Consider the following 20,228-nt stretch of genomic DNA (forward strand, 5'->3'; position numbering starts at 1 on the left):
TTTCACCTCAACCTTTTTCCACAGCTACCTCTTGTACCTTTTTTAATCAGCAGTTTTTCTCTATGTTCCCATTTCTAAAGCCTATCTAATATCTAACAATAAAGGACGCCCAGAGGTCAATGACTGCCTTGACATCATCACAGCCAGTCTGATGCAACAAACTAAATTCCTCTTTTCACGACTATTACTCAGTAAATTGTCAGCTGGCCTTGGCTGCTGTGTAGCTGCTGCTGCTGCTGGAGACTTGGCGTTCAGTTTGTCAGCGTCTGCAGACCATCACTTGTCCTCCGTGACAGCTCTAAGTCCTACAAGAGAATGATGGAGAAGCTGGATACGGATACACTCTGTCATGTGATTCATCTGCTGGTAGCCTGTCAGCATATATTTACCCCTCACTCTGACCCAGATCTGTCTCTATTGTCCACTTCCTTCCTTCTTATACACTCTCTTTAGATTTTTTGCCCTGCTTGCTGTATTTCTCTCTTTGATGCCAGGCAGCATCTCGGACTTTAGTTCTTTGCCTCCTCAAATAAATGAAACTAACAGGATTTCGCTTGTTTTCAGTGATCCTTATACATATATATATCTCTTTGTATTTCTACTTCTGTGTCACTTCATTTGTAGCTTACTCACTGCCCGACACACACATTTGCTCCAAGTGTGTCACCAGCATTTTATGTGTGTGTCTAAGTGTGTGTGCGTGAGCGCGATATCAAACGCTGCAGCGGGACGCAGCATGCTGTCAGGCAGTGATATCGCTGAGACAACGCTGGCTCTGAACTGCATGAATGGAACGGGTGATACGGAAAGGTATGAATGAGTGCGGGCAGAGGGATGAGGACAGAGAGAGAGAGGAGGAGGAGAGGAAAAGAGAAAATGAATAAAAGGGATGAAAAAGACAATAGGAAAAAAGGAGCAGGGGGAAGAGAGGATGAAGGACAGAAAGAAGGAAACAGGAAGGAAGGACGGAAGGAGGGAGATGATAATAAAAAGTATGGTGTCAAAATAGAGAGAAGAGGAAGAGGAAGAAGGAGGTATTTATCTCTATGAGAAGCTCAGATGACAGGCGCTGGATTGCTTACTGTAACAAATCCTCTACATCTGCAATTTTACCTGCAGTGGTCAATGACTGTGTGAGTATGTGTGTGTGTGTGTGTGTGTAGATACTGAGCACTCAGACCTGTTCCAGTGTGATAGAGAACAGATGAAATCAACCAAGCGAGCCACTCAGACCTCCATTACCCTCTAACCTGTCGTGTCTAAGTGTGTGTGTATATGTGTGTGTGTGTGTGTGTGTGTGTGTGTGTGTGTGTACCAGTGTGCTTCTGTGCCTCTGCATGTTACAGATGTGCCACCGTATGTGTGTATATTCACGTCATGCCTCAGTGTGTTTATGATTTTCAGAGCTGCATGGAGCTTGAGTCGACATGTGGGAGTCGACTTTTACTACTTCTTTAATGTAACTGTTTCATTCATTCCTTTAATGGCGGCAGTAGCTCAGTCCATAGGGACTTGGGTTGGGAACCGGAGGGTCGCCTGTTCGAGTCCCCCTCCGGACCAAAATATGGAGCGTGGACTGGTGGCTGGAGAGGTGCCCTTGAGCAAGGCACCGAAGCCCCCAACTGCTCAGAGCGCCTGTCATGGGCAGCCCACTCTGACATTTCTCCACTTAGTGCATGTATAGGTCCTGTTTGTGCATGTGTGTGTTCGGACCTGTGTGTAATTGACAACAGAGTGAAAAATTGAATTTCCCCTCAGGGATTAATAAAGTATATATAAAATAAAATTATGTTTCATGCATTATGTAGAGCACTATGACTTGACTTTATGAATGAAATGTGCCTGTAAAAACAGAATGTGCCCCTCTTTGCCTATTAAACCATTACATATTGCTTTTTTTCCTCCAAGAAAGCCACTTGTTCATTTCACGCCTGCCTCACAACACGACTTCAGCCCTGATTTTTCGTTTGCCAACAATTTTTGGAGCTTCCCAACAGAAGCCCCAGATCAGAGGCACACCAGCGGTGGCTTGGCGCTCGCAAATCAGTGCTTGAGCACTATGTGTGAACTGTTGAAATCAGGCTCGCTGATGCATCGCAGACGGTCCCCAGATATCTAACAGGCGAGCGACAGCCAATGAGAGCACAATACACAGGTTGGGGACAGAAATAAGCAGCAGTGACAAACTTTCCATGGTGTGTTTGTGAGAGACGAAGAGGAAGTGACTAAAAGGGGGCAGAGAAGGTGGGAGGTGAACTACTGCACACAATGTTTCTGTAAGTTATAAGTTACTCAGAACACTGCTTTGGCACTTACTGACTTTGATATTTTGAAGTAATCACCCACCCAACCCCTGACTGTGCTTCAACACACACATCACATGGTGTACTTATTGGGGATGTCTCCAGGTGAAAGATCTTGTGGTGTGTGACCCATCACCACTCAGATATGTAGTGTAAAAACCACAACAGCTTCAAGACCCCTGAGTTTAAGGCAAGTTGTGTTGTGTGAACAGTGCCGATATCTGACGACTCTGAAAGTCATGTAGTGTGAAATTAGAATCAGGTAATTCCTCTCATATTTACCCACACAGGTGTTTTTAATTACTTTAGCTGATTAGACCTCTGGTCAGGTTGGCTGGAACTCTAAGGCTGAGCAATGATTACAGTATAAACTGTCTTATCTTAACAAGTTCAAGGAGCTAGAGGAAGCTGTCAATCAAGCCAACAGCTTTTTTAGAAGGGGTCTTATCAGGCAGTGTCAGTGTTAACACCTGTATACGTGGACTTTGGGGACTTTCAATAGTAGAGAAGTCACTCCAAAAGACAAAGCTATAGGGAATCATCTCGTCTCTTTGCAGCTTTACAAAGCTTACTGGTTTGGTTGCCAAGCAGTTCATTTTTAAGGAGGTCTTGGGTGTATAAAACCGGTTTATTGGCCACTTGAGCTAACATTAGTTAGCTGCTTTGATCATGGAGATGCTACATATGATTAGCTTGGTTAGATTGGTTAGATTCTCCACAGTTCAATCAATTAAAGGCCTGTCCCAAATATAGGCCTTTGGAGTTCAGTGATTTAAGCGAATAATAGCCAGGGCTACTAATTGAAGTTTTACAAGTATTTGACTCCTCTACTCACTCACTGTCTAACTTTAAAAACATACATATTAAATGGTTCATATTCAGCACTCCCAGCAATCTTGGTACCAATCGTCTCGTTCTGACCATAGTTTAGCCTCTCTGGGCACTGTCCAATATTTAGGAAGTTCTGGGTCAGCCAGCTGATAACCAGATAATGTTTATCCGCACTAAGACTTCCTCTTCTGTGCAGCAGTCATTGTTAACAATTCAATTAACAACTTAAAATTGAGAATGGAATTGGAGTTGAGAGACGTCTACGACTGGACTGTTTCACCATCAACCAGTTTACAGTTTGCAGGTTAACCAAAAATAAAAAAAACTAAATTATTGTCAGACAATAGTCAATGGGTTCTGAGTTTGCATTTCACCTGGAAAAGGGAAGAAATTCAAAAACAAATCTAGCGGTGAGGCGGCAACAGGAAAATCTCAAAAAACAAAAAAGGAAATATTAGATTTTATTATTTACTATTTTCTTTTGGTAAAGTAGGCAGCATAAGTTCCATTTGGTAAAATTGGTGCATGTAAATCTACTGTACACAGTTCTCATTATAAAAAAATATAGAACATAGTAAATACTGCTTTTTAATTTCATGTATTTTTCACCTAATTTATGTTTTTGTCATTTAAATTATGTTCTTTAGTTATCTGTATGAAGCTGCTTTCTTTTTTAGTATATTTTTAAAGTAATGAAAGTCGTCTAAACTTAAATTTGCAGCGAGGCAGATTTGAACCGTCTCTCATGTTTGAGGTGGAGATATAATCAGATGTCCCGCAGCAGCGTATGAACGTGGAATGCGACCACATACTTTGGTTTCGTCACTTCTCAGAAACCAGCCTCCATATAAATACTGTCTGAATAAAAATGTCAGAAATAAACAGAGAGAAATGTTTTGTAGATCAAAAGGAAACAGGGACCATTTAAAGTGCTCACGGTCAGGACATGCTGCCATTCAACCGTGCAACGTCTGCTTCTAATCCTCCCCAGGTTCATGTGTGTAAGAGTGTATGTGTGTGTGTGCGCCTTTGTGCATCTCTGCATAATGTTGCGTCTTTGTATGTATTCAAGTGCAGACATACTGTGCTTTAGTGCACGTGTGTGTTTGTGTGTATAGACATTTGTATTCAGACATCCGTGTCATTCAAGCCTCCACAGCCACACTTCAAGAATCCATTTGCAACCTTTTAAAACATCTATTTTGGCAATTCAAATAGAGAGGGTCTCTTGACCTTTTTTAATGCCACAGCACATACAGACCACACACAGTATACACAGCCACTCCAAATTACTGATGGCGGCGAAATGCCACGCACCGCAAGTCGGTAATGAGGTAGGACCATAGCAGGGGAGGCAGCAAAATATCAACAGTGACTGACGATGGGGATAAACTGGATTAGCTTTAATACTGCTGCTGCAGAGCACACTGTTCAGTCAACCCTCTGAGTCTCAGCAAAGGTTAGGAAAATGTGTGAATTCAGCTGCCGGGGAGAGGATGAGTTTGAGACAGCTGCAACTACAGAATCCATTGTTACATAATCAAATTATATAACTATAATTCTTATGACAAATATGTATTCAGATGAGAATATTAAAGATGCATTAACTGTCTTTTTTAGCACTTTAGTTCATGAAAACCCCAAAAAACAACAATCAGACAAACTCTGACATGTTAGCAAACAGTTGCCGCTAGGCCTGTCGCGATATGCGATAAGTCGGTTAATTGTACGTTAAATTAAAAGGGAGACGGTAACTCTTCCGGCCGCAATTAATTGCCATAATCATGTGTGTTTGTTTTCCTTGTCTCTCTCCACTAAAGAGACTGGATGACAAGAGCGTTCACTGCCGTGCATTGTCTGGCAGCCAGGTGAGTTGGTTCATTAGCGTAATGAACGGAGGGAAAGCTCTTGTCATTGAGTGTCTTTGTCTCTGTGGGGGAGGCGGGGCTATGGACTACACACACACAGTGCGATCTTCGTGAGGGGGAGACGGGGTGGAGAAGAAAACAGAGAGTTGAGCGTAAGAGAAAGACAGGGAACTTGTTCCTAAATCAAATGCCACGGGTCCTGTGTGGGAGTGTTTTGGATTTAAACCAGATTACAGAGGGGAGCGCAGTAATTTGGACAAGCCAGTGTGCCGGTTTTGTTCTAAAACCATCTCAACAAAAGAGCAAATATGACCAACTTAACTGTACACCTGAGAGAGAGAGGCTGACAGTCTATTTTTTTGTATGTCTTTCGATAATTTTACGTGTTATTTCAGATATTTAAATTGTCTTTTTTGCATTCGTAAATGTTCTTGTTAAATAAATGTTTATTTCTCTTTAAAAAGGTGTACTTGCATCAATATGCCTTTATTATCATTATATAAGTTTAAAAATGGTCTAAAAACAGCAAAATTACAACAATAATAAAAATGGTCTTAAAAGCACAATATTATGCAATATTATTGCTTATCGCATTCATTTCTGATGCAACTAATCGTCCAGCAAAATTTGTTATTGTGACAGGCATAGTTGCCGCATCCGTATAATTCAAATATGGAGGTGGAAATAAGTTGCCACTTTATTGTAGGAGTCTATGAGCAACGTGACGTCATATCCATTTCAAGAAAAACAAAGCGAGAACAAGAAGCTTGCATAGTAACTCATATTACATACTCACACTTTCTGTTGCTGCTGTTGCAAAGGTTAGACCAGGGGCCTTCAAAGTTTTTAGGCCAAGGATCCCTTAATTGGTAGAGAGAAGGAGCAGGGATCCCTTACTACACATATAGCATAAGATTGCATTGCATGCCCATTATATGTGACCAAAAATTTGCTCCCTATTCATTGTATATTGGAAGCAATTGAATAATTCGCTGAGTATGCCGGGATACCGATAACGTGACAACTCAAAAATTTAAATGGTTCTCATGTCACAACATTCACTCAAACTGCAGCACTAGTGACTTTCTGAACAGCTCTTTGTACAACCAGGAAGTACTAAAGTGAGACAAATGATAAATACATCACAGTTGATAATCTATCCAGTCTATGAAAGTGAATGTCTTAGTTTAGCTTTTTCGTAAAGAAAACACTCATGTAGAGGTGGTAGAGAGTGGGCGGGGGCATTGTAGGATAGACACAAGCGACTGCTGGGGCAGGGTGGACACAAGTTTGTGCAAAGTTGTTGCAAAAGGGAAAATATGTTAGTCCCATGTTATTGTGTATTTTCAGACATTCTAATTTTTAAAAGAAAAAAAAAAAGCAAAAACTTATCAAATAATTTTGTGTTTAACTCTGAGGACCCCCAGGGATCCTGGGCCCCCTGTTGAATACCCAGGAGTTAGACCAGTCCTGCAGTGAGCCCCATGCTGAGGTGTGCACAGGCTGAATTTCAATGGCTACAGCCGCTAAAAGCATCTTCAGAGCTTCTGTCTGCTCTCTCCCCGGCAAATGGTCATTTAAAATTTTTAAATAGAAAAAAAGGAAAATTAATATGCAACATGTTACAGCTCCTCACAGTTAAACCACTGCAGGCTGACTATAGCTCCAATATGATTGTAACAGTCACCACAAATGAATCGACGACACTTCCTGGACAGCTGAATGCAGCAGTTTAAAGGTCCAGACACACCAAACTGACTTCAGGGAACTAGCCATGATGAACCCCCCCCCAGCTGCGTTGCCTGATGTCCCCCTGTCTCGACCAAAAAGTTGCACATGAACACACTGCGAAGACGACAGCTGACGGTCAATAAGTTTGTACGTTCTACACCTGCAAGTGGAAATGAAGGGCAACGGGGGCGACGAGAGGCAACAGTGGGATGCACCACACAGAGGAGGAGGAGGAGTGACAGATGCTCACCTATAGCCCAGCATTGACCGACAGCCAACTGCTGCCCTGTCAGGGCCTTAAGTTTACTATAAAAAGAATATATATATTTTAAATTAATTCTACTATACATGTACATTTTATTAAGTAAAGTACATTTATGTAGCACTGCTTTCACACCTTTTATTGAGCATGGTCACAGAGTGATTAATAATATAAAATTGTTAAAAATAAGACCACAGAAACAAATCTTATTTCATTAAGAATAAAAGAGAAATGGGATGTGGATTGTTTTTGGAACTATGCCTCAAGATAAACAGCCTCGAGAAGTGCTTGACTTAACATTTTCGATGGTCTAGAATTTAAAAAGTAAACCAAAAATGTGATAAATTGTAAAATTAAATTGCAGTACTTGCAGAATTGTAATATTTAAAAATCAGGAGTTCATCCCGGCCTTATTGTTCATTATAAAGAGATCATAAAATCCTTAATAAACATAAAGTGTCACTTAAAAATTAAGTGTGTATGACTGAAAAAAAAAAAAGAGTTTTGTCTTTAAAATGAAAATAGCTTTTTCTGTGGTACTATTTTGTTCAGACACCTATGAGGCACAAACAGCTGAATCTCTGTCAGAGTTACTTTTTGCTGAGACAACTTAGACTAACACTAAACTTAGATCACCGACAACATCAAAATCTTGTTGGTTTTTGTATCTTGTAGTTGAGCCAGATCATCAGCCAGATTCAATCCACCTGAGCTGGCAGGTAGCAGGTGTATGCAATCAAATGCAATTACCTGCATGTCAGGACAGAAACTCTGAGTCTGTGTGAAAAATGAAGCACCACAGCCTCAGGCTCGAGAAACTGGGTCAGAATGTGATCTTTAGTGACACGTGTCAAATACTTAATTACCCTGACTGAAGAGTGTTGCCGTCCTGTCATTCATCTGCATCTGCTCCTTTTCTTTCACAGGGAAATAAATCACTGTTGGCAGGTTTGGACATTGCAGTGGCAGGTGATTCGTGAAGTGGCTCATTCTCATGCAGAAAAGTGACATTAAGGACACAATGAAATGCAGAATAAACACAGGCACAGTATCAAAGCGAGGGGATGACTCTACTTCACTGTGTTCAGCCCTCGCTCTGTTTCTTTGCCGGTCTCGTTGCTTTCTGTGATGCGTTTGACTCTGAGTGAACGACATCACAGAGTCCTTCAGAAAAGTGCTGTAATTTAATTTGATTCCCAGTTGACTCTCATCTCCTCTCTCTGATCTTCTTCTATTTGCAGCACTCAACTCTTAGTTTATTAACACAAGTCTTCATCAGGCAGTAATGTCACAGCAGTATTCATCCGTACAAATAAAAACATGACATGTCTGATCATCAGTACAGCTCTGTGCAGTCACTTAACAACTGTACGTCAGTGCAGTTCTGAGATACTTGTACTTTACTTGGGTATTTCCATTATATGCTACTTTATATATACTCCACAACATTTATTTGTCAGCTTAGTTACTCTGCAGATTTAGATTATAAATACAAAATAAAAATCAATCTGTGAATGATGATATCTTTCTACTTTTAATACTTTAAGTACATTTTGTAACTTAAACTTATGTACTTTTCTTTAACTAAGAGATATCATGTTCACAAGAATGAGACAAACAGACGGACAGCCCAAAAACATGATGCCGTCACAGAGGCGTAAAACAACAACTTGAAAACAAAGGCTATAAAATTAGGCTACTCCAAATTAAACCATTCTGTTACCCAGGAGTAAGAGTAACAGTATTTTCACACTGAGGTGTTGCTACTTTTACTTAAGTTAAAGATTTAATGACTTTTTCCACCCATGATGATCATCAATATCTACTGTTACTGTACATCCATTACTTCAAATATAGAACCATGCTACTTAGACACGGCAGCATTGGCATATTACGTGGCCCCAGGATAGAAATTAGCTGTTAGGCCCCTGATGAGACCCCACTCAGCACACACAGCACAAAGGTAGATTACTCAAAGTGTTCAGGGAAAAATAGAATTCCATGACAACTGGGCAAACTTAATCTGCTGATGAAGACCGTGAGATTTGACTGAAAGCTCCAGAACAGCCACTGAGTAGACCTGTAGGGAGATCATTTCCTCAACTGTTATAAACTAGGTTGTTGAGGTGGTTGTTGACATTCTGGGACGCCGTGTCAACTTCAGCCTGTTACATGCATTGTCTTCTTTCAAAATACACTTCTGTTTTCACAGGAAATGTACAGTGTGTATACAGTCTCTTTCAATATAAAAGCGCTACGTCGGTACAAACCAAACTTTTTTTTTCCTTTTCTTTTTTTTTTGCCTTTAACAACAAATGCGCGTGGTTACATTTTGCCAATACCCACACATGGTTGAGTGTAGGCAGCAAAAGCATGTGATTGGTTTTAGGACAAAAAAGAACAGGATTTGGCTTTACAATCTCCCGCGAGGCGAACACCGCTCTCCCAGGTGAAAGTCAGTGGTTGTTGGACCCATCCACCACCCCTCCCACCCGCCCTACTTGGACTTTTGCCACCTTAACTTTTGTTGTTGTCCTGCTGTGTTTCCCCTTGATGCCCGGCGGCTTATTATGCTGAAGTGAAAGGACAGCTTTTTTCCGCCAGTGTCTGACCCCAGAAGTCACTAATCAAGTGCCGGTTTTTGGCGACATCACAGTGAGACCAGGTCGCAGTAACAGCCTGGCTTTGGATATAAAATATTTCAATTTTGTTTTGAGAAAATTCTGATAACAGAACAAAAAATTTGTCATTTTTAAAAACAGAAAAATGGAGAGTCCTTCGATGGGTTGAGACCATTGCACTTTACTCATAAAAGAAGAATGTTGCATATTTTGTTTTATTGTAATGTGCAGTTTTTCAAACACAGTGCTCAAAGCAGCATCCATTCTGCAAACAACAGATTATTAGTACAAAAGTCTGTCACATAAATGTTTGATTTGGCACCATATTAGCATCAATATCTGTAATCAAGTCATAAAGACTGATTCCAAATATGAAACTATGCAGTTTTATTCACGCTCTTTGTAAATGTATGTTTTTTATTTCTCTATCTGCATTTTCTCTCTCTTCACAGTCCCTTTATCCTGCTGTCTCAGTTTTCCGGTTGTTTTCTCAGTCTACATGCCTCTGTCTGTGTTAGCCTCTTGCCTGAATGCCTTTGTGCTGGAGCATCCTCCTTATGGCGGCTCTGGTATTTTTAGTCTTAATTCGTTTCCATTCAGTCTCTTTCAGCATCGTCAGCTGACAGAGGTTGAATGAGGAGTTTCATCCTGCAGCTGCTCACTTAGTTTCTATATTCTCTCACTTTCTCTCTGTTTTCTTCTCCGTTTCCTCCTCCTTTCCTCTCAGTATGCCTCTCTTTTCTTTCTCTGCCTCTGTCACAAACACAAGCTTGTGTTGTCTGTCAGCCAAGTTCTTGAAGACGACATACACCGGAGGCAAAAGATGTTTCTTTTTCTGTGTGCTGCGAGCGTCAAGTGACGTTTCAAGCTGCCTCTTTCCTCTGCTTTCAGCTTGTTTTCAATATTTCTGTTTTTCTGTTTGTTTCAGCAGCGACAGTGACCTCTGACCTGCTTCAAGGTCAGAGGTCAGGCTAAGAAAAAATCCACAAGGGTAACAAAAACCCACAAGAACTAGGATTTGGATTAGGAAAGGCCTGTGTCACAGCAGTTAAAGTGCAGGTGTAAATAATAACCTGAGTGATGGCTAAATTCCATTTAGCTGCTTTGATTTTGTTCATGCTGGTTTACTGTCACACTGTCAGACTTTACTGGGGCACCTGAATTGTTATTAGCAACACCTGTGCTTTTATGACAAGTCAAAATATCTGCTGTGAAAAGAGCTTATTGTAGGAATTCAAATTAAGGGTCTAATACTCGTCTAACAGCGTGTCTACACAGGAGGCGTTTCAGCTGAATTTTCCATTCATGTAACTCTGACAGTACAGATACTCTCCTATTTGAATCAATACAGCTGTCTACAGTAGGTTGCAACTAACAATTATTTTCATTGTCCATTGAGCTCTCAATTATTGTATCAAATAGTTCAAATGTCAAAAAATGGTGGAAAATGTCGATCAGCTTTTCCCAGAGCTCAAGATGATGTCTTCAAACGTTTTGTTTTGCCCACAACCCAAATATATTCAGTTCACTGTCATAGAGGAGTAAAGAGACCAGAAAATATTCACATTTAAGAAGCTGGGGCCAGCTGCACAAAACACCTTAAGTTCATCCTAAGTATGACCCTTAAGGTTTAGTTTTTCCTTTGCTGAGGAAATAATTTGAGGGTGTCTTAAAAGGTTTCCTTAGTCAGAGAAAGACATTTAGGCTTCAACTGCACTGAAAGAGATTTTACTGCAGTAAAATTCTACCGTTTCCATAGACACTATTTTTTTGCTTGAACGTGCTCTTGTGATAGCCGAGGCTACCTGTTGTCACACGTAAGTATCCTCTCACACGTTGGCCTGGTAGTAAAAAAATGGCAGATAAGATAATATATGAATGATAAGAAAACATGAAACCATATCGGTCAGAGGAAGGCATTTGAAACCTGGTGAATGACGTGTCACACCACTGATTTGTGAACATAAAATACCCCACCAATAATTGATTGGAAAGATCCTGTTGCATAAAACTGCAGAACAATCATAGGCTGGAAGAGCACAGTTTCAAAAGCTGAGTGTTCCAACTCCAGGCATTGAAACAAATCAGAAATTGACTTTTAAAGTTTAAAATTTAAAGTGTAAAATCAACGGCTCATCATTTTAGGTGTCCATTGGATTCTCTGGGTTGCAGAACACTCTTCTCTGGATGTCTACATTTTTCTCATTTTTCTCATTTTTTTGGGATGGCCATGGTTCTCTGCTGGAAAATAGTGGATGAGTCATTATGGGCTACTTTGAACATTTGATTTTACATTGTTTTAATAATAGTAGTAATAGTAATAGAGTGTGCCAGGGCTGACATCAAAACCCAGAAGTTTAGCATCGTGCTGGTTCCCGGAAGAGAAAGTGAATGTGATTTTTGCATTGCGTTTTGGATTATGTCAGAAAATAAGCTCTGTGGCTAACACAAGTTTATGATACTGATGTTTATGATACCACATTTGAAGCTTAAATGCGATCGCCAGAAGTAAAAAGCTAACGTTAGGCTTTAGCGGACTACATGACTACTCCACGGTCGCACTGTTTAAGCTAAATAAGAAGCTGTAATGGCGGACTGCCAGCACTCTCGCCTGTTCGGGGGTGATGACGTTTAATGTCCCCGACAGGGTTGTAGTCGTATTGAGCAACTTGTTAGCAACCGCCTTTTTTACGACACGTAAAAGCTTCAAAATTCACAGGCAGGGTATTTACTGATGTGTTTTATGTCGTAGAACAAAACCTGAAACTCGCTTAAGCTTTTGTTAACCACAGACCTTATTTGAGGCATTTTACCAAAATCCCATTCAAAAAACGTATTGACTTTTAGACGAGAGAACCGGAAGTGCTAAAAGCGCTAACGGAGTTCCGGGTTTACTGGCACACTCTATAGCAACAATAATTTAATAATAGTAAAATTAATTGGCTTGAATTGAACAATTTAGTGGCTTAACTATTAATCACAAGGACAGCTTATACTGTTAGGGGTCGCGGGGGCCTGGAGCCTATATCAGCTGACACTGGGCAAGAGTCATTTTTTTCTGACTAGTTACTTTGCAGATTCTGTTCATTAAAGTAATACTTCATCACCCAAATTATCATTTGTGTATCAGTTACTCAGCCCATGTTATGCTGAACTTGTGGGGGAAAAAAGTTTTTCTAGCATGCCTCCATGGTGAAGGAAGAAACCAAAAACTGAGAGAATTCTTGATGAAGTGACGTCATTGGGGGCTGCATTTAACAGCAGCAATACTATATCAAAACATCCTTTTACAAACTCTCACACAACTGGAGCAGTATAATCCAAGTCTCATTTATCTAGTCGTATGTTCAGTATTTTCCAAACAGACAGCTCTTTCCAACAGGGAACTGCAAAGAAAGTAAAACTTATCTATGTTCTTTTCAAAGCCAGTCTTCATTCACAAAAGGAGTCATTTTACTTCTCTAAACAGGGGGGCTGCTGGTCTACCACCACATCAATCAGTAGATTGTGTGTTAGTGTTATTTTGTGACTTTGGTGTTTTTTAGGGTTAGTTTAGATTCACCAATGTCACACAATAACTCAAACAAACAAACTGATTGAGGCAGCAGTGGACCAGTAGCGACCTTGTTCAGCAAGGTGAGATTACAATTTTTTCTTGGAGTTTGGCTTTGAAGAGAGCAAAGATAAGTTTCACTTTTAGTTAATTTTTAAATACGAGGGTTTTAGCAGGAATGCATGTGTTTGGAAAGTACTGTGCATACGACTGGATAAATGAGACTTAGATTATTCTGCATGAGTTGCATAAGAGTTTGTAAATAGATGTTTTGATATACTTTCTCTGTTATTAAATGTTGCCCCCTTTTACTTTGATCCATCAAGAATTTTCTCCATTTTTCAGGTTTCTTTGTACCCCAGAAGCATGCATTCATTCATTTACCATAACCATGTATCCTGTTAGGGGGTCTTAGGGGGGTGGAGCTAGGGCTGTGACAATAACCGCATCACTTCAATACCGCGGTCATGTGATGCCTACCACGGTGAAGAGGTCATCGCACAAAAAAAAAAAAAAAAAAAAAAGGTTAAAAGAATACTCCAACAATTTGGGAGTTATGCCCTTTCTCTATCATTTTCATATTGAGACAACATGATGGATATCGTTTTTGTGTCTGTACGTCCAGTGGCTGTGTCTCAGCGGTTAGCATTGGGGTAAGTATGTCCGGCACTGTGATCCGCGGAGGGATACACCGGTGAGCAGGCACAGGCACAGATGTAGCCTGTAAACAAAACTCAGCTGTTTATTTACCTAACAATATCTCCAGACTATAATAGCTGCAATGGACGACTTTGAACGCGATTTTGAGGAGTTTCTTGTAGCGTACACAGACCCAGAGTCATACCTGTTTGAGGCAGAGTATACTCCATGTGTTGGATGCTGAGCGGGCGAGAAGAGAGGCTGAATCCTCCAGAGCGGTGGAGCAGCAACGGGCCGAGGGAAGACGGAGGCCAGGGGAGGACTGGTGGTGTAGCTGCGGGGCTAGCTAACATATTCCTACGGAGGTGGAATCATTTTGCTGCACAGAATGGGTTTCGGTGCTACCATCGTTGGGGAGATATATCATCAGGAGGAAAACCGCAGCAGAGAGTGCATCACAAGGAGTCAAAACTTTGCAGCAATCACTAAGTAAAACTGGAAAAAACGCCCAGGCCTGCAGGAGCTGATGGACAGCTTTTAGTAGAGTGAGTAATATCGTCTGTGTCGTGTCTTTGTTTGCTTTTACTGAGTGACCTAGCGTAGCTGTCCCAGAGCCAGCTGCAGCTGTTGCTCACCGGTGTATCCCTCTGCGCAGGATGTAAACACACTATAGTTCATGTATCAAACTTCTTCTAAAACGACTAAAACGGACTCTCGTTTTTCCAATTAATGTTTAAACATGTTTATTTTAAATGCACGTGCAGAATGCCAGCTTCAGGGTTTCTGTAACGTTTATTTGTTCTCTTTTACTGTAGGCAACAATGTCCATCATGTTGTCTCAATATGAAAATGATAGGGAAAGGGCATAACTCCTTATGGAGTATTCCTTTAAGTCGCCAATTTGGGCACATTTTGGATTTGTGCCAGATGACAAGGGGCAGCCAGTGAATTTGGATGAGGCAATATGCCGTATTTGTCGGAAAGAAGTATCAGTTTCTCAAGGAAATATGAAGAGGGTGGGGGGCTGTGACGTATCACCGCCATACCGCACGTTACTCTGTCACCGCTGTGAGAAAAAAAATACATACCGTCAGAGCCCTAGGTGGAGCCTATCCCAGGTGACACTGGGTGAGAGGCAGGGTTCACCCTGGACAGGTCACCAGACTATCACAGGGCTGACACATAGAGACAGACAACCATTCACACTCACATTCACACCTACGGACAATTTAGAGTCACCAATTAACCTGCATGTCTTTGGACTGTGGGAGGAAGCTGGAGCACCTGGAGGAAACCCACGCTGACACGGGGAGAACATGCAAACTCCACACAGAAGGGCTCCCCACCCTGGGTTTGAATCAGAGACCCTTTTGCTGTGAGGCACCAATGCTAACCACTGCACCACTGCCCTCAGAGTGTATATGGAGGAAAAAATACTTAACGTTATGAAACTGATTTCTCACGAACATCTTGCCAAGAGGCCCCTGGGATGGTACTGATAAGGACGAAAACTAGTAGATCAAATTTGAAATAAATAAATACTGTATCTGATGTGTGCAAGAAGGTTTTTGGCAGTCATGAGATAAGATCTCTGGCTGAATTTCCTCAGCAACTAACCGAGTCAAAGTGATTAAAATAAGATGGCTGCCACCACCACAAACATGAAACGTTGTGTGTCCCAACACAGGCCGGCGGACATTTTTCTTTCCATTCATGTTTACGCCACGTTGTGTTTCTGTAACGCTCTGTCAACAGCTCGACAGAGCATTGGTTTTTGGGTCAGGAAATATTCTCTCCATATTGAATGCAGTGACAGTATTTGACAGCAGGGGAAAATAAATAATATGTCAATGGAAATGTGCTCGAAATGTTTGTCATTTTTGTTTTTGTGTTTGTTTTTTTCCTCTAAACTCTTCTGTATTATGTATTCAAAAGTTTTTCATTGTTTCCCTCTGTGTTTATGTTCCTTCTCTTCCAGTGATGCAGTCAACAGATGCTTCCTCTTAGAGATTCATAATAATCATATACCAGGGAAACTGTGCTGTGTTCTTTCCTGCTCTGTTATTTTCTTGTTTTGCTCTCTCCTCGTAAAATCCGTTTTATTTAGGATGCTGGAAGCTACAAATGACATCAGCAGCCTTCCGTACCTTCCCCTCTCCTCTTCTAAATATTTGTCCATCAGCCTTTCACTCAGCTGTCACCAGGATGTCTGAAACCTTGTGGTGTGTTTGTGGTGAAAGAGAAGCACCTTCTTTTAATATCATGCCACAAACCAGTCCAGGACATTCCCCACCAAATCTGATTATCCTCTTTGTGGTGGTATTGTGGAAAAAAACTGAATCCATCAGAATGAATAACATATTGATTAGCTGGTTGAAAGAAAAACAGTATTTTTCTGTTTCTGTTACTGGAGGTAATTTAAATTAAAATGGATAATGAGGATCTTGGGCCAGTAGCAAGCTGAGGTTTTCGGGGGGGGGGGGTCCTTGTTTCTGTAACAAATTGGTATGAATATTATTTGTCTATGAAGCACATTGGTGGCATTTCTTTTTTAATAAGTTACATGAGTTAACTAGACATGACATGATTTGATGATGAAGTCACCTGTTATGGGTTCATTAAAGGAGCTGTAAACGACATTCTTAGCAAGTCTATGATTCAGGGTCTGGTCGGGAATAGTCTGCACATGGTTCACAACATGAAGGTGGCTAAGCCAGCCAGTTAGCTGGCAGCTAACATAACTAACTCATAAACTGAATATAAAGATGGACGATGTGTGTCCACTTCCTCCCACTGTACAAAAATTAGGTCGAAACACACCTGATATGGCTGTGATGCCGCATCCCCTTTTTATAGCATCAGATAACTAATTCAAATCAAACTTATCAGAAACATGAGCACTTGAACATCAGTGTGATAAGAACTACATAAAATGACAGAAACCATCTTTGGGAACATTTTATTGGACATGTACTTGGAGTTTCAGTTTGGTCCATGTCTGATATGCTCACATGTATAGGGGGGTTTATGACCTATACTGCATCCAGCCACCAGGGGGCGATTGAGATGTTTTGGCTTCACTTTCAGATCACTGTCATGTTGTCCATCTTTATATACAGTCTATGAGCTGATTCAATAAACAGCACTAATAACAGCAACAGGGCTGACAGAGCTAATGGTGCTAACTTGGGGGGTCACTGGAGGGTGGGCTTCATGCTTCCATGACAAGGCTGTTGCTCAGTCACTGCCAGATGAACACAGTGTAGAGCAGCGATGATTAACAAGCCATTCTGAAACACACGCAGGGATTCACATATACTAACATGCATGTGCCATCGGGCTGTCTACCACAACATCTGACAGAGAAGCTTAGAATACAACACACAGTCAGTACGTTTACATGCACACAGTAGTCGAGCTAAGCTCATAGCTCGGCTGATCAGTCAAGTCAGACTTCTCGTCTTGTCTGAGTATACATGCAGAAGACAAAATCGAATTTCTGACCAAGTACGTCTGACTCCGCTTTGATCAGCAGTGCTGTGTCCTTTTTAATATAATGCATATTGAACTAACTCCGGTTCTTGTTCAGAATTTTTAAAATATAAATCCGCGTTTCACATTTTCCTACCATCCATAAGCTTCAAAATCTTTAGCTCCTTTGGCTGTCGGAGCATGAGTGTAGTGTCCTCGTCCATCCAGAAGTGCGTCTTCTGCTTCTCGGTCGCCATGGTGATTGTTTGTTTGTTTTTTCGGGAGTTACTGCACTGCTTACTGCATCTCCTTCTTCCTCTGGGTGAAGGCCCGCGAAAGAAGAAGTGGTGAATGTGCAGAACGCCGAGGCCGACTCCAGTCTGACTAAGTGGATACATGTAGCAACAGTTCCATTTTCAATCGAATTATTAGGTGTGTTAGTTGAGCTATGGATAGTCCAATTTCAGTCGGACCAAGCTGTTTACATGCATTTAAAAGTCCCGTTCAGTTGGACTTGATTTGATTTTCTCATGCTGCATGTAAACGTACTGACAGAGGTACAGTAGCGTGATTTGATTCTCATGACGGCATTACTCCACTAAATCTTTACATTGCGGGTATTTGCTGCTTTATTATTGCTCTAAATGTCGCATACAAAACCTTTAACATTAACAATGATTCTAAATCTGATAACAGTATTACTGGTCCTAAAAGGCCAAGCTAAATACATTGTAGGCTTCTGAGTTACACCTGCCCTGCGTGGATGCAGTTAAAGTTGAAGTGAAGAACTTGCTATCAGAAAGAAGTTCGAGATGTTCAAGTTGTATTGGTGGACCCATCCACCACCCCTCCCAACTGCCCTGTAGGGACTTTCCAGGTACGTAAATTATGTTGTTGTCCAGTGGCCTTTCAAACTGACGATGTCTGGTAGTGTTATTAACTGATGCCAAATTATGGCGTATTATGCCGCTGCCAAAAAATGCCTGTTTGTCCGTCTGTGTCTGATGCAGAAATCAATGAATGAGTGGTGGTATTTCCTGACTTCGAAATGAGAACAGTTGGATAGGGTGAAGAAAGGAGAGCTGAAAGAGAAGTAGAGAAGTGTGCCTGCTGTACAACTCAATCTCTGTACAAAGTGGGTGTGCTTGTTCGGTTTGGTAAAGTTACAAAATCGTCGGATCCAAAATCATCGTCCGCCCGTAAATCCAAAGTCTGTTCAACAAATCCAAAAGCACTTAGAGACTATTAAAAAAGATCTATACAGGCTGTATACTCAAACGATTCAGACAATGAATATTAAAAAGTTGTATGCTGAATATCAGCAATTTTTTCGGTCATGAAATCACAACTTTTTCTCCTTGAGGGGCAGATACTTATCTTCATTCATGATTCATGATTTAAAAAGTTGGTGAAGCAGTGAGGAGAGCAGCTTCATGCTTCAAGAAAACCTAAATAACATCTATAACTTCAAAGTCCACCCAAGGCAGCGCTTGTTCGCCATAAAGTCCTCTCTTTACAGCCAGTCAGAGACACAGAAAATCATACTCTGGCAGAAAGGGCAAGAGACAGTCAGTCATGTTCAGATCCATGACAATGTGTTTGTTCTTGCAAATGTTTGAATGGATTCTTTGTCTCTGTTCATGTGCTGCTTTCAGTTTGTATTCATGTGTTATAGTTTCTCTTTAGAGTGCAGAACATTAAATGCCGAAAGCTTTCTGGAGGCTGAGGCTTTGAACTACAGTTCTACCTGCACCGTGTGAGCGTGACAGACTTCTTATAGCATGCCCAAATTTCTTATTCTGAAACTATTCAATGTTACCTTCACCGAGAAAGGCTGACTGGACTCTTTGCTGTTTTGAAGCTCCATCCTGTTTAAGATTAAAACATTTTCCAACATGCCCTTAAGGCAGCTGATTAATCAGACAATGAAACGGTTTCACTAATGGAAGCAGGGATTCTTTGCCTTGCTCACGGGCATCTTGAGGGCAGTAAGTAAAGGAGGGAGAGGATTCTTTGTTTAATATCTAACACCGCCTTTTCCACAAGGGCAAGCATTGAAGGTACCTTGAAGGTTGAGGGGTTTCTTCTTCACTTCCTGTCAAACTTATTGTTGTCTATAAAGCGTCTCTAACCTCAAAGCTGCCAGTACCCGCAGACACTCTGCTGACACAAACATTGGAAACACTTTGAGGAACCATATGGAGCCCAAAAATGTTTCTCAAATAATTATTTCATGGTGGTGGCTCAGTGGAAATGCACCTGCAGATTTCTACAAAGGTGGAGCCCTGGAAGTGATCCTTGAGGAACACCTTCATAAAGGTTGCATGAATGCTGCTGAAAGGCTACACACGAGTTCTTCTGACGCACACTTGACTTTTTTTGGAAAAGAAATCCAAGAAACATAGTTGAAGAGATGGTAAACAACATTTGTACTTTAAACTCTTTACATGCAGGTTGATCAGAGAGTCTATCTGAAAGTCACCTTTTGTGGGACAACCAAGAACAGCGGTGGCGCATTTTTATCTAGTGTAAAACTTGAGTTTTTGGTAAAGTTTTGTTTGTTTCAGTGTATTTTTTATCTAACTGTTAAACGTGTTCCTTCTCCCTGTGTGTGACTTTCACTCTTCCCTCTATCAGTCCTCTTGTTAGCAGTACTTTTCCCATGCTTTTCTCTCTTACTTTTCCCTTTTCAATCTTTCTCATAGTGAGATTTTATTTTCGGCAGTCAATCTTTTATCTTCTCTTCACCCTCTCATCTCCTTGTGGTGCCCCTGATCAAAACTGTTGGTATTACCAGGGCTCAGGAGCCACATGCGCCCCTTCTCCAGTAGCTCCTTGTGGCTTCGACAAAAAAATCATATGGAAATGAATAACAGTTGTTTTTAAACTTTTTATTTTTTATTTAACATTGTTGGAAGCCTTGAGTCTTCTTAGTGGGACTAGCCATTG

General features: G+C 41.0%; 1 protein-coding gene across 6 annotated transcripts in view; it reads right to left on the reverse strand.

The window, feature by feature from the left end:
* The window catches only part of htr4 (5-hydroxytryptamine receptor 4), a 303,234-nt gene that overhangs the window by 105,489 nt on the left and 177,517 nt on the right, over positions 1–20,228 (reverse strand). The window lies entirely within an intron of this gene.

The sequence above is a fragment of the Epinephelus lanceolatus genome, chromosome 7 (genome assembly GCF_041903045.1).
Source record: "Epinephelus lanceolatus isolate andai-2023 chromosome 7, ASM4190304v1, whole genome shotgun sequence".
NCBI lineage: Eukaryota > Metazoa > Chordata > Actinopteri > Perciformes > Serranidae > Epinephelus > Epinephelus lanceolatus.